The 14,975-nt window shown below is 35.6% G+C and overlaps 1 pseudogene; it reads left to right on the top strand.

Moving 5' to 3' along the window:
- Positions 1–288: 288 nt before the first annotated feature.
- On the top strand, positions 289–1,192 carry LOC128580899 (CCR4-NOT transcription complex subunit 7-like; annotated as a pseudogene).
- Positions 1,193–14,975: the final 13,783 nt, after the last annotated feature.

The raw sequence follows: 14,975 nt of genomic DNA, 5'->3' as shown, positions 1-14,975 counted from the left end.
CACAATGCCTGGCTAAATTAATTATTTAGTTAATTATTTAATTATTATTATTTTTTTTTTTAGAAAAAGCCTACCTCTTTGCAGACCCAAGTGTAACATTCCCTACAGATATAAGGATTCTATGTCTAGCATTTCTCAGGTTCCCATTTCCTAATAGTAATAAGGCTCTTCCCAAAATTGGAGTGCCATCAAAATCTTACCAAGTAGTGGCTTGTGGAATACTCCTATACAGCTGAGTTTGTGATAAGTGATCTATGTAAAGAAGTTCTTCAGATAGAGCAGCCCTAGATGTCTGCTACTTATCCTGGAGAAATCCTAAGCTCTTATATCCTCTTACGGAGCCCAGGTACCATGGTTTACAAATGGCTTCCTCCACCAGGCATTGCTTCTCTGACCAAGACCAAACCAAACCCATTTTCCTCTGGTTAAAAACAGAGGAAATGCAGTTAGGTTTTCTGTTACAGAAAATCTTTTAGTGCTTCCAAGCTCTTCATAAATGATTGAACCTGGTTTTTACCTCCTTCCAATTTAAATTAGTTTAGACTTTTATAGGGCATTCAATATATGGACTTTCACTTTAGGAGAATGATTTGCATGAATTCTAAAATACTAGCATCTGGAAATATGTACAAATAAATCTAAATAAGAGCGCTTGAGTGTTCTCAGCAGGGTCCTGGGGGAAAATCAATGAGGAATTTAAACTATTTATTGCGATATTATTATTGGTAACTTTTAAAGGAGGTGTGAAGTAACATACCGTGTGGCTGCATTTACCATGGCACAGCCAAATGAAAGAGAAGGCAACTGACATTTATGAGAAAAAGGCTTACGTCCCTGCCTAGAAATTCAATGAGTGTTAAAATATTTTCAGTGTCATACTTGTATTCTCCAGGAACGTCAACTTGGCAGTTTAAATTTAAATTTCATTTGATGCCTAGCTCTCTATAGAACTACTAACACCTGGTATGCAGTTTAAAAAACACGAGGAGAAAGGAATTGATATCCAGTACTTCGCAGAACTTCATGTGACTTCAGGAGTGGTCCTCTGTGATGGGGTCAAATGGTTGTCATTTCACAGAATGGATTAGAGGAAGTTGCTGAGCAGTTAGTGCTGGAACTGGTAGGACGACACCGTCAAGCAGGATCTGATTCATTGCTCACAGGAATGGCCTTTTGCAAAATGAAAGAATAGGTACTTGCCAAGAAATAGTGGTGTTGTTGAACTGGTAGCATCAAGAATGAACTTCATTCACTTTGTGCACTTAATCATTGTCAGTTCCATGAATTTTTGTGAGAAACAGAAGCTGAAAACCTGCTTTGACCTATCACATGAGTTCAATGACTAAGCAGTAGTAACATTTTGTTGTGATTTTTTTTTTTTTTCTTTTTGAGACCAAGTCTCACTCTGTAGCCCTGGGTAGGTGTTATGGTATCATAGTTCACAGCAACCTGAAACTCTTAGGCTTAAGCAATCCTCTTGCCTCAGCCTCCTGAGTAGCTGGAACTACAGGCGTGCACGACCAGGTTACAGGCGAGCACCACCAGGTCTGACTAGTTTTTCTATTTTTAGTAGGGACGGGGACTCACCCTCGCTCAGGCTGGTCTTGAACTCTTGAGCTCAAGTAATCTACCCATCTCAGCCTTCTAGAGTGCTAGGATTGTAGGCATGAGCCACCACTCCGGCCTTGTGATTTTTTGAGCTCAGGGCTGACGTTTAAATTTTTCTGAATGAGAAGAATCATCCTTAACCACTATTTTTGAACAGAGATGCTCTGGGAGTTAACTGTTGCCACAGACTTGATAATGTTTCTTAATGAATTTGACCTAAAGTTACAAAACAAAACACTTATACTGTGGTAAAGTCATTTCAACAAAAGCTGACGTTTAAATCACAAGAATTCCAAGCTGCTTTATACATTTTACACATTTCTGTGCTCTCAAAGGTCAAAACAGAAAGTGAGATCTTCATGTATACCCACGATTTTAGTGGATATATTTTCCTGCAGTTCCTTCACCAGTGCAAAAAAAAAAAAAAAAAAAAACGTATTTCAAAATCCATTTAACTGCAATTGAAGGACTTCCTTGTCTGTTGGAAATGAATGATCTGGAATGAATGACGCGCTGAAAGGCAAATACCAAGAGAAGACAAATACAATCTTATAAATGCCTTCCAAGTGATAAATATGTTTAAGTAAAATCATAAGCTCATGGGTGGTATTTGCCAACACTTTGACCTCTCTGTGAAAAGACAAAGATGATACATGTGAAATTTCTTCATAGGTCCAGCATTAACAGATGAACATTTGTAATTGATGATAGGGAAGAATAACTTTGAGTCCACATTGACCAAAATGTTATCCTCTGTCTCCAAAAATTCCATTTTTCTCATTAAAAGACCCATATACAAAAAAATTAAAAAAAATAAAAATAAAAATAAAAATTTACTGCTTTTCTAGTAGATAGTTGCTTTAACAGTCGGCAGTAGTCCTACTCACTTGCTGTTCTTAAACAATTTTTAATCAAGGGAAAGCTGCCTCCAGACAGAGCAGTTTAGAGATGTTGAATTTATTTCCTCCCACAATGTCTTCCCAGTATCTAAAATGTGCCCAAATAATACCAAATAAAAGGGCTGCCAAAATATTTCCATGAAGTTTTAGGACAGGGGTCCTCAAACTGTGGCCCGTGGGTCACATGAGGCGGTGTGATTGTATTTGTTTTGTTTTTTTTACTTCAAAATAAGATATGTGCAGTGTGCATAGGAATTTGTTCATAGTTTTTTTTTGTTTGTTTGTTTAAACTATAGTCCAGACCTCCAACGGTCTGAGGGACAGTGAACTGGCCTCCTGTTTAAAAAGTTTGAGGACCTCTGTTTTAGGAAATGATCATGAAGACCCTAGGGTTGAGAGGCAAGTCTTTGTTAGTTTTCTGAGAAAGACATTCTTTCGGGTTTAAAATCTTGATATTTTGTTTCATTTTCAGATTTCTTTTAATGAATTCTGATCTCTATTTCATCAAGATGTAGGACGAGGTGTAGTTATAGAAGTTACTTTTTCTTTTAGTTAACAAATATTTCTTGAGTACCTACTCTCGGAGGCAGTGTGACTAGATTGTGAATATCAAACACCAAATAAAGATATGCTTCCCATTATGTACCAATAATGTCTTTCTACATTGCAAACAGTGTCCATGTGACTAAGTTTCAGCCAACGGAATAAAAGAAATTTATATGGCAGCTACCCAGAATTCCTTTGAGCAGAGAGCTTTGTGTGTGGACACATTCTCTGTGCCTTGTGTTTGATCTGTCCTCCTTCTTGCCTCCTGAGACAACAGATATCATCTTGTATCGTAATGTGTAAGGAAATGCTATGAGGTGTAACAATGACCTGGTCCCTGAGAAGCAGAGCCAGTTTACTAGCCAGGTTTTGTTGAGCTGCTAGTAATTTTAATATCTTCTGACTACAGCCAAAATCATGATCAAATCAACTTCCAATCTCCTTTAGCCTTATAAATCTTTCATTGTGTAGACCTTGCACTTTTTCAGAAAGCCTCCCCTGGCAAGGACTATTCAAAACTGATAAAACGTAGAGTAAAATAAATTATCCATTATGCAGCGTCGATAGAAAACATGACAAAGAAACCAAGAAAGAGGACTGAGAAAGTGGGAAGCACAGAAATACTTGAACAGATTTCTAACAACCTTTAATGATTTCCAAAAGGAATAAACAAAAAGCTATTTCTATTCAGATGATTATTGGTTAGATTTATGAATACCAAGAGAAGACCTTAGAGGTGGTGAATAATTTCTACCACACAAAATCAAATCACCTCCAAAAAAAAAAAGGCACATAGAGCAGTTGAATGCTCAATAATAAGAGAAGCTAATAATCAGTGAATAATGCCCAGTCACATTGGTACAGGATTCCCCTCCTCAGGGCTGAACATGGAACCCCCCTCTTCTCTAGACCCAGATGAGTTCAGAAATCAGAACCCCCTCTCTAGGCATAAACAGGCTGTCTTTTTCACATGAATGTCTAGGTAATTATATGTTGGTTTCATAGTAGTATTGGGAGGAGAGTGGGTAATTGGTGGGACCAAACTTAAGGTTCATAATACAATGGTACATTTGAAAGCTATTAAGAATAGAGTACAGATGTCTGACCACAACAAATAAGCAAATGAGGTGATGTTTATGGTCCTTTGATGTTTACGTTAATCAGTTCAATGTAAGCATTCCACACTGTTTAATAACTTAGCACATTGTACCCCATAAATGCATTAATGTACACAATGATTTAATAAAGAAAAAAATAAATTAAAAAAGAAAGAACATTAACAACAACAACAACAAACAGCTATCTTTTCCAGGCAACACCCTCTGTGCTCTAGAAAGACTTTCATTCATTTGTTAATGCACTCATTAACTTCAAAAAGATGTTTTTCCACCTGCCAAGCCTTGGAAAAATGTAATATAGACCCCCTATACAAAGGGCCCATGTGAGAGACTTCCAACTCAGGCCTTCCCTTTTGCCAGAAGCTCTGGTAATTTTTACGCCTTCTGTATCCTTTTCTCTCTAATAAAAACCTATCTTACCACTGATCTGTGGTCCATGAGTTCATTCTTTGAATCACGGAGACCAAGGATCTACTGAAAAAGAAATTCCGGTAGCAATATAACCTAACAAGAGAGAGTGTGTAATAAAGACAATTTATTTAAATTAGAGATTTCAAAATCATACAAAATTATTTCAGAAAGTAATAATCCCATTAAAATGGACTGGGATGCAAGAAGTGGTGAGTCAAGATATTAGTAAATACAGAGGTAAGTCAAAACGCCAATTGACTGCATTAATTAGAGGTATATGTACATTGAGAGATGAATAAAATGGAAAATATTTAATAGAATCAGAATTATAGCACTATTATGGTAAAAGAAGGGGTTGGAGGACAAAACTGATGGTCCTTGATTATTTGGGAAGGTTGAAATATAGACACTCCCCAGGTATGAACAAAAGGGACTCTGTAGGTTTGTTCTTAAATTGAATTTTATGTAAGTTGGAACAGTTACATTTAGCAATTACAGGTAATAGCCCTGTTTGTAAGTGCAAGTTACCCATCAGTAGAATGTTTGTAACTAGGGGACTTACTGTACAATGATTAACATGTAACTTTATTAAATACCAAAAGAATAGTTACAGAAAAATCAAAACCAGTAAAGAAAACATTGTCATGAAATGAGAGAAATAAAGAGGAAAAATAAGTTTCTGAAGTCCTAAAAATAGCTTAGGAAGAAAAAAATAAAAAATGAAAACATAAAATAAATCAGTCTTTAGACATGAGACTTTTGGAGTGGTGATGTGAGGTATTCTGTGAAACCTCTTCTTGAGAGACACAGCTTATAAAATCAAGAATTAAAAAAAAAATTAATTCAAAATCTCTACAAATTAATCAAAAGGCTTGTAACAAATTGGGAGGTGATCATTGAACAACTCCTCAGAACTTGTTAAGAAGAGGGAGAGGCCATGTCATTAGAATTCAGAGATGAACCTGTTTCTCCTCAACTCAATCTGTGGAAGACTTGTTCAGGTAGGCTCAACAACATAGGGGCAGTGTTCCCCTCCCCCAGGCTCCTCGTGTGCAATTGCTATTTTGGGAGGATTCAGCAATGGATAAAAGATAGAGACACATCCCATCTTACCTGGCTCTGTGCTGCAGAAGTCCTATACTAGGTAGTGGTGGCTGCCACATGATGCTACTAGTTTTTATTTTCCATCAACCTGTTTCTTAGGGAGGATGGAAGTGGGATAGTCAACCAAAAGAGTTTTCCAGTTCTTCTCCCAGATATACAATATATAATTAAGGGTGTAAAAAACATATGTTTACACAAAATCTTGCACATAAATCATGCAAATGTCCAGAGCTGCTGTATTTATAACAGGTAAAAAGTAGAAACAATACACATCTCCATCAATTGAGGAATAAGTAAACAAAACATGTTATATCTCAAAAACATGACATATTGAAAGAATTCAGTCCAAATAACTACAATTTATATTATCTCAATTGTATAAAATATGAATAATAGCCAAATCAATGGAGAAATATAATAGATTAGTGTTTCGAATTTAGGAAGGGGGAAAGTGACTGCTAATCTGTACAAGGCTTTTTTTTTTTTTTTTTGAGTAGTTAAAATGTCCTCCAATTAGATAAAGGTAACAACTGTATAAATATACTAAAAATCATTAAACTGTATACTTTACACAAGTGGACTTTATGGCCTATAAATTACACATCAAGAGAAATGTTAATATAACAACAATTGGTAGAAATACACCAGTAGTTCCAAAGTATAGAGCAAAAAATAGCAAAACTACATGGATAAACCAGTAAATTCAGCAAAGTGGTAGATTTTATCACTTCTTATTGTAGACTGAATGATGTGTCCCCCAAATTCATATGGTGACGCTTTAACCAGTTGTAACTTGGAATGTGGCTGTATCTAGCCATAAAGCTTTTAAAAAGACAATCAATGTTGAATGAAGTCATAAAGGTGGGACCCTGATCCAATATGTTTGGTGTCTTTATAAGAAGAGAAACAGATGCCAGGGATTCCTGTGCACAGAGAAATGGTCACAGGAGGACACAGGGAGAGGGTGGCTGTCTGCAAGTCAAGGAGAGAGGCCTTAAGAGAAACCAAACTGGCCAAACATCTGATCTTGGGCATCTAGTTTCCAGTACTATGAAAAAATAAAATTCTGTTGTTGAAGCCATCCAGTCTGTATTATTTTGTTATGGCAGCTTTAAGAAACTAATTGTCTTTGTTCCACTATTTGATGTTTAAAAAAAATACAGATATTAAATTGGCTCGGTGCCTTGGCTCAGTGGCTAGGGCACTGGCCACATACACTGGAGCTAGATTCAAGCTGGGTTTGAATCCGGCTTGGGCCTGCCAAACAGCAATGACAAGTACAACGAAAAAATAGCTGGGCATTGTGGTGGGTGCCTGCAGTTCCAGCTACTCAAGAGGCCAAGGCAAGAGAATCGCTTAAGTCCAAGAGTTAGAGGTTGCTGTGAGCTGTGATGCCATGATGCTCTACCAAGGGTGACATAGACTCTGTCTCCAAAAGAAACAAACAAACAAATAACAAAAAAAAAATAGACTTGAAAATTATAAATATACTATTAAATAGACACACAGAACATTTCTTCCGCAAAAACTGGCAAGAACATATTATTTTGCAGAGCACTGGATCATTTATTTTAAAAACTGAATTCATACGTGGCCTAAAATGTCACCCAAATTTCAAAGGTGTATAGTCATACAGAACTCATTACAGGCTCAAAATCTTATTAAGTTAGAAAAGAACAGAAAACATAGAGAAATCTCCAAGTTTAGAAATTTAGAAAGAGAATACAATCCACTAGTTAGTAAAAAAACAAATCAAAATTACAAAACATTGTAATAATGAAATAGTATGCGAGTTCTACTTATTCATACACCTGTAATAATGAAAAATAGATTATATAAATAAGTATAATATAAACATAAGTTATTATAATAAGAATATGTAATATATAATTATAATAATTAGATTGTTGTATAATATACATGCATACTGTATGTGTGTGTATACATATATAAATACATATACGTATATAAATGTGTATATATATACATATACACACATTTTTTGCCATGTAGCCCTCTAAGGTCTTAGTTTAATAAATGGTCTATTAGACAGGCATGCTTAGACAAGCCCTGGCTTTCATCTTCCAACATAGATTTTGTACAACTATCAAAACAAATCTATTACCTCAAAATTCAGTACTAATCCTGGTGAAAAATTTTTTCAGTTATTGTTTTATTTTTAACTTAATTTTATATATGCTTTTGTTTAGCATGCTGTTATTGGGAAGGCCATCTATCCATACTGCCAGAAATGGAAGTCCATAAATTTAAGTGTATAACCCAGTGTGATCATCAGCCCTTGTACCCTCAGACAGCAATTTCTCATATTACTCAATATATGCCATGCAAAGAATGAAATGCTAGGAATTTCAGTATTATTTTTAGACTATCTTATACTCTTAGCCATCTAGGCATGCAGTATTATTTTTAGAGCTTTTCTACTTTGTTGCTACACATTTTATCTGAACACATAAGCATGCTCTCGGATTCCCCTACTTACTGGAAGTTCCCTCACTCCATCCAGGCTAAGAGTATAAGAGTATAAGAAAGTCTTACACCTGAAAATCACCTGAAAATTTTAAACAGGAAGGGTTGGTATAAGTTTTTCATTTAAAAACACAATAAAGTTGTAATATAAATATTTATTTATCATATTACAACTCAATATATGGCATGGAAACAATTAAATGCTAGGAATTGCAGTATTATTTTTAGACTATCTTATACTCTATGACCAGGCATAAATTGAAGCTATGTTTATAATATCCCCTGCTTTATCTATTTAAAAATTGGTTCTATCAAATTTTATATCTAATCCACTTAAATAAAATCACCTGAAAATTTTAAACAGGAAGGGTTGGTATATGTGTTTTTCATTTAAAAACAGAATAAAGTTGTAATATAATAAATATTTATTTCAGTATTGCCACTTTAGATAATTCTGTAACAATCTAACTGAGCTGGTACCCCAAAGACCAAAGATTTACATCCATTCATACACTGTCTCCTTAATATCATGTAACCATCCCATTTCCACTGCACTTTCCTCACAATTGAGAACTAATACTTCCACTTGTTTAACTTGATGGTACTTTCAGATACATTTCTTATGGCCATTGTCACATTTTCCTTGTATCAAATTAGGAACTTTGACAAACTATAGAATATGCAGATGGTGGAGACAAGAATAATAATTGGATTTTTGAAAATGTTTCATACAGAATCAGAGAAGCATAGTCTTTGACAAATGAGGTGTGAGTGGATTGCATGCAGAGGAGATTGAATTGTCTGTGTTTCCTCAGTGAGCAGAAACAAGAAAAATGTAGTAAAAATTATAATATGCTCAATTTAATTTGAACAAAGTATAGTCATCTTGATGCTATAATGAATCATCATTTGAGGTACATGATGGACTGTACTATTTAGTAGTATATGTGTGTGTGATATCATTTGAAAACCTCAGATAGGAAAAGGATAAGGTTGATTCCAAGCCATAGTCAGGCTCATGACTTCAGATTTAGGGTCAAACATTAATTAATCACATTAATCAACAGATATTATGAGTGAAGCATAATGCTAGCCACTAGGGCTGCAAAAATGGAAGAAACCTCTGACCCTTGCCTTCAGCAAATTTAGAAGATAAAACAGTGTAAAAGGCACTGTCAAAGGAGCAGTGTTAATCAACGTGTCCTGGGGGTAATGATACCTAAGTTATAAAAGTTAACATATAACAATTAGTCAGATGGAAAAGATCTAAGAGCATGAGATAAAGGAATTATAATACATATAATAGAATTAGAGGCATAGAGACTACGTTCTATTCACGGAACATCATGAGATAATATAAAAACATTAGGTTCACGTAATATAATATGGACAGGTTAATTTGCTAAGTACTAAAAATTTTGTCTTAGTAATTTTTTTTCTCAAAGTCATTAAACAATATTCAAGAATCTTAAACCGAGGAGTGGCATAAACTGGCCTTTCAGAAGGTCTCACTCAAAAAGTACAAATAATATTTTAGATAAATGGCATTTTGATTGGAAACAAAGAAAGCAGGAGTCACTTCACAGTGACAAAGAAAGAAAATAAAATGACCCAAACCCAGAGACAGTAAGTTGGAGAAGAGAGAAAAAAATTTAAGAAAGTAAGGAGGGAAAAGCTTTTCCTAATTTTACAATTAAAGAAGAAATGAAGGACTGTGAACAAATAATGGAGGTTTTTAACTTTTTGAGATAGAACAATTGTATTAATATAATGATATCATTTTATTACTCATGGGTAAATAGCAAGAGCACATTTTTCAGGAGATTATGTGGTTTGTTTTAAGAAATGTCTTTTGTTCACGTCTATGCGATATTTGAGATGAAAAGGTCTAATAGACAGAAACAGGGGTCTAAAGCCTGTTACGTAAACGGGCCAAAGATGACCCTTGTGTAGTGACCCCCAAACTGTCCTTGCCATTCAGTGCTCTCTGAGAGTTTTCTACTTTATCACTACACATTATCTAAACACATAAACATGCTCTGGGATTCCCCTACTTACTGGAAGTTCCCTCACTCCTTCGCTTTTGAGTGATGGCTGGAAGCTCTCCTTCCTGGGGAGTCTTTCTCTTTCAGGCAACCCTGTCCAAGCACTGTCCTTTTTACTTGTTGGATATTACTGCCCTCTGGTGATTCTACCTGTTCCTTGATCAGCCCTCAACCTCTCAATCTGACCAGAGAACAGAAAGGACACTTTGAGCTGGAGATGTAGCATTTGATAAAATGAACATGATAAATAAGTTCCAGTGGGAGTTACTGGAGTGTAAGAGAACATCCATCAGACTGCTTAGAATGGAAACATTAGGACACCAGCATTTAATGGTACAGAGAGAAGAAAACAGTGAATGAAACTGAGGAGGGATAATAGAAACACCAGACATCGGTATTTGCATAAAACAAAAAAAGAGACAAGTCCAAAAAAAGGAAATCAAAAAAGGTGAATTTAAAATACAATGTAAGGATTCAGTAAAAGAAGCATCCATTTTATTTTGCATTAAGACCATTTTAGTGGGAATTTTGCTCACTTTAGCAGAGAGTAAGAAAGTGCCCTTATTAGCCAAGAACTGTAGCTGCATTTATTCAGCATTTAATATGTGTCAAGTATTGTGCTAAGTTCTTTTACACTGGTTATCACTTGTCAAATTACTTTCTGAGAGAGGTAACGTATTATTCCTACTTCCTAAAACAAGGAAACAAAGATAAAAAGAGATTAAGCAACCTTCACAAGGTAACACACATGGTGGTGGTGAAATCTCGATACAGACACAGGCAGAATGACTCCAGGTTCATTCTCTTCATCAATGTTCAGTACACCCATTGGGTCGTCAGACTTTGGAATTGGTCATGAGACTTTGTCCTTATCTTTTTTCATGGTAACTTTTCACTTCTCTATGCTGAGCATGACATAGGTGTGTTAGTTATAACTAAATTACACAATGCCTTGCTCCTATTCTATAGCCAATTGATTATTAAATGTTACTATGTGTTTTTTATACTGTAAATTCTAAGCTAGGTGATGTAGGTATTTTGCTTAGCAAGTCAAATACAGTCACTTTTCTCACAGACTTACTAAAGGTAAGGAATGAAAATAATTTTAACACAAAGTTTAAAATGAACCATAAACTGTACTATACACCACAAAAAAAACAAATGATCTTATAAGAGAGGCCATTGACAATTTTGTAAGAAATCCACATTTGAGCAGAGATTTAATAAATACATATATATGAGTTTTAAGAGTTAACCATAACATGCAGATGAAGAGATGGAGAGTGGAAGGCCCAGAGGAAAATATTTCAGTAGGGGAGAACCACGGACCAAAGACCTCAAGGCATAAGGAAATGAGATCTGTTTGTGGTGTTGAACATGTGGAAACAAAGGAGAATGGCACAGGATGGCTTGGGTGGGAGGTCAGATTGCCAAATACATTGTGGGACAAGGTAAAGGTCTGTTTTTTAATCCCAAGAGTAATGAGATACTACCAAGTTGGGGGAGTGCAATTTCAACAAAATGCATTGCAAAATAATCCCTCTGTCTGAAGACAGGATAATAGGTTAGGTAAGGGCTTAACATCCCCTAAGGTATGGAAGATGGATGGTAAAAGGAAGACCTGAGAGCTGTTTTGGAGATAAAGCAAATAGTCCTTAGTATTGGATAAGGCATGTGAAGTAGAGAGGCATGTTCAGAATGACTCCTAAGATTCTCACTCGTGCAACTAGGTAGTCCCCTGGGGAATTAGGGGATATAGAATGGTGGTGATACTTTATTTTATTTTATTTATTTATTTGTTTTGTGTTTGGTGATGGGTATGGCTTCCTTTGGGTGGATGGGTAGGCGCATTTGTTTCCTAGGGATTTTGTAATAAAATAACCTAAATTGAATGGATTAAACAACAGAAATCTATTGTCTTTCGGTTCTTGAAGACTTGAAGTCTGCGATCAAGGTGTTGGCAGGACTGGTTCCTTCTGAGGGCTGTAATGAAGAAGCTGTTCCATGCCTCAGCCTTAAGCTTTTGGTGGTTTGCTAACAATCTTCAACATTCCATGACTAGTTGAAGCATCAACCTGGACTCTGCCTTCATCTTCAAAGGACTTTCTCCCTCTGTGTGTCTGTGTCCAAATTTCCCCTTCTTAGAAAGACACCAGTAGTATTTGTCCACCTTACTCCAGGACGACCTCATGTTAACTGATTATATCTGCAATGATCCTACTTTCAAATAAATTCACATTCTGAGGTCCTGGGGGATAAAACTTCAGCATATGAATTTTTAGGGGGACACTTTTCAACTTGTATCCATAGAGAAGTTACAGTTCAGAAGTTGACATTGATTACACTAAGTCCCATGTATTTTTGAGGCATCCTTTGATATTCTCAAATGTAAATTCTCTGGTAAGTTATTAGGTATAGCAGATGCTGTTCAAAGGACAGACCAAGCTAGAGATACAATTTATACAATTAAGAACCGTAATCATTATGGTCCTTGATGCCAAATGCATTGTCGATTTTAATTAAAGGAAAGATAATAAAAAGAAGAGAACATAGACGGTGCATTAAGCTTTGTTGAAGAAAATCACTCGAATCATGTTAATTAATAATAGTATTCAACTCTCTTAGGGAACATGGAAAGTACAGTACGGAGGACAGACACATAAACTCATGGATTAAAGAAAACATTAAACCATCATAACCTTTTAGAACAAAGTAGTGAAGTAATTGGCTTAACTCAGCCTATTACATTGTCATAAACATTCTCTATCACTCTAATAACAATTAAAAAAACCTATTTCCTGCATAATATCATGTGCATGTCCGACGGTTAGAGGTGAAAGTTTGGAATGAGAGTATTTTGAATAGAAACTTTCAAAAAAAGCTTTAAGCTACAGAATTGCTTGCCAGTCCAAACAAATTTTGTTTTCCAACAGTCACTGATGACATTTTCACTTTTAGTTCAGGGTTTTCACCCTACTTTGAAAAATTATGTAATAAATAAACATACAAAGACCAGAGTCAAAATCTCTATGTATTTAAGGACAAAGAAACAACATGACTTTCTGACATTTATATGAACTACAAAGGATCACGATAACTTCAAAGGAAAAAAAAAAAAGAGAAAATTTATGATTTGATGCAAGAAGACTATTGAGAATCTTATTTTTCACTCTTCCCAGCAAACTCAAACAGTCTTTGAAATAAGTACAGTTCTACTTAGATCGGACAAAGATAACATGAGCCCAGAACAATCTTGTCTACTTCTTTGAAAGGAAAACTCTTCATCGTTTTGTGGTGACGATTTTGTGAACTGGATCATTCTCATGCTTTTTGGCAATAGGTGATTTCTGAGAATCATTCTCACTGCAGCTCTTACTGAGGCAATCAGCATGCTGAGTCATTCCAGAGATGTAACTGGTAATGATGCAAAACCGTGTTGCTCTTGTCATTTGTGACTTAAACTGGGACAAACAGCTCCTAGGAGCTATAACAAGGTCATACTGATTAACCAAGAAAGGAGAAGAACCACATATTTAACCAAATGGTATAGATTAAAAAGGCTGCCATAAAGATATAAAGGAAGGGAACCTCTGATTTTGTAAGGGAGTAAGAAAATTTATGCCAATCCAAGAGTGGAGGAAACAGACTTTTCTCTTTTCTATAGCTCAGCGACAGGAAGTGATGAAAGATTTAAATTTTTAATATCAAAAGGTAAATGAAACGAAATATAAAGTTTGGTATGTTTTGAAGTTTTTCTTTTTTCTAAAATAATAAAGTGATCTGATTTTTACATCCAGGTTCGAGTGGCTTGAAAAATCTCAAATTAGCAGGCATTGACTATATTTATACGATAGCAAAATACACAGGTAAAAAGCAAACCGTTGTTGTTTTTCATCCAAGTTTTAAATAGAATAATTCAGTAAGAAGCATTATGAATGTATACACTTTTATTGTATTGCCTATTGTATTGTTTCCAAAGTATTTAGATGTAACATTAGTTCTCTGGGATAATAGTTTTTAAAAATTGGTCTCCTTTGACAAATTAGGTGCCATAGGTCTATTGTGATCACTTCAAAATACTGCTTATAAACAATGTAATGTTCTGTAACTGATCATCACATTGTAAGTTTGATGTAACTCCAAAATCTTGGTTGTCTGGTTATAATTATAAGTAATTGCCTATAGCTGGGAGTGGGGAACTATTATACCTCAAATGCAATTGCAAGAAGCAGAAGACACAGCTCACAAGGGTAGTTTCCGCAGCACTTTAAGATCATTATGCTCATGTTTCCTGGTAGCAGATTCAGGTAACGAGAAGCTTGGATCCCTCCCCTCACCCCCAAATTTCCAATGACCTGTAGACCCTCTTCCAGGACAGGCAGCTCATCATTTCCAGGGACTTCATTGTGTTTTCTGGACACTTTGAGAAGACACTTTCATAAAATAGTCCCGCCATCTGATAACTCCAGTGCACTTTGCTGAGTCTGCCCCAACTTTTTTAGGGTTTATTTGCTGTATTGCTCATTTTGAGCAAGCCTCTGGGCTCATTTCTCTGAAAAAATAAAAGTAAAACCCCTAAGTTGACCACTGATGGACTGTAACAAACTGGTCAACACATGGAGATGGTCAACATATGGAGCTAGGCCTCCAGTATGCACATATGGTACAGGTCCAGTCTATGAAAATTAGGTCAACTTATGGAGGTGGGCAATGTAGGGTGGCGGTTAACTATGGAGGTTCTAGTGTATTTCACACTA

This window comes from Nycticebus coucang, chromosome 3 (assembly GCF_027406575.1).
Source record: "Nycticebus coucang isolate mNycCou1 chromosome 3, mNycCou1.pri, whole genome shotgun sequence".
NCBI lineage: Eukaryota > Metazoa > Chordata > Mammalia > Primates > Lorisidae > Nycticebus > Nycticebus coucang.
The sequence above is the reverse complement of the archived record's forward strand: the minus strand, read 5'-3'. Positions and strand labels throughout refer to the sequence as shown.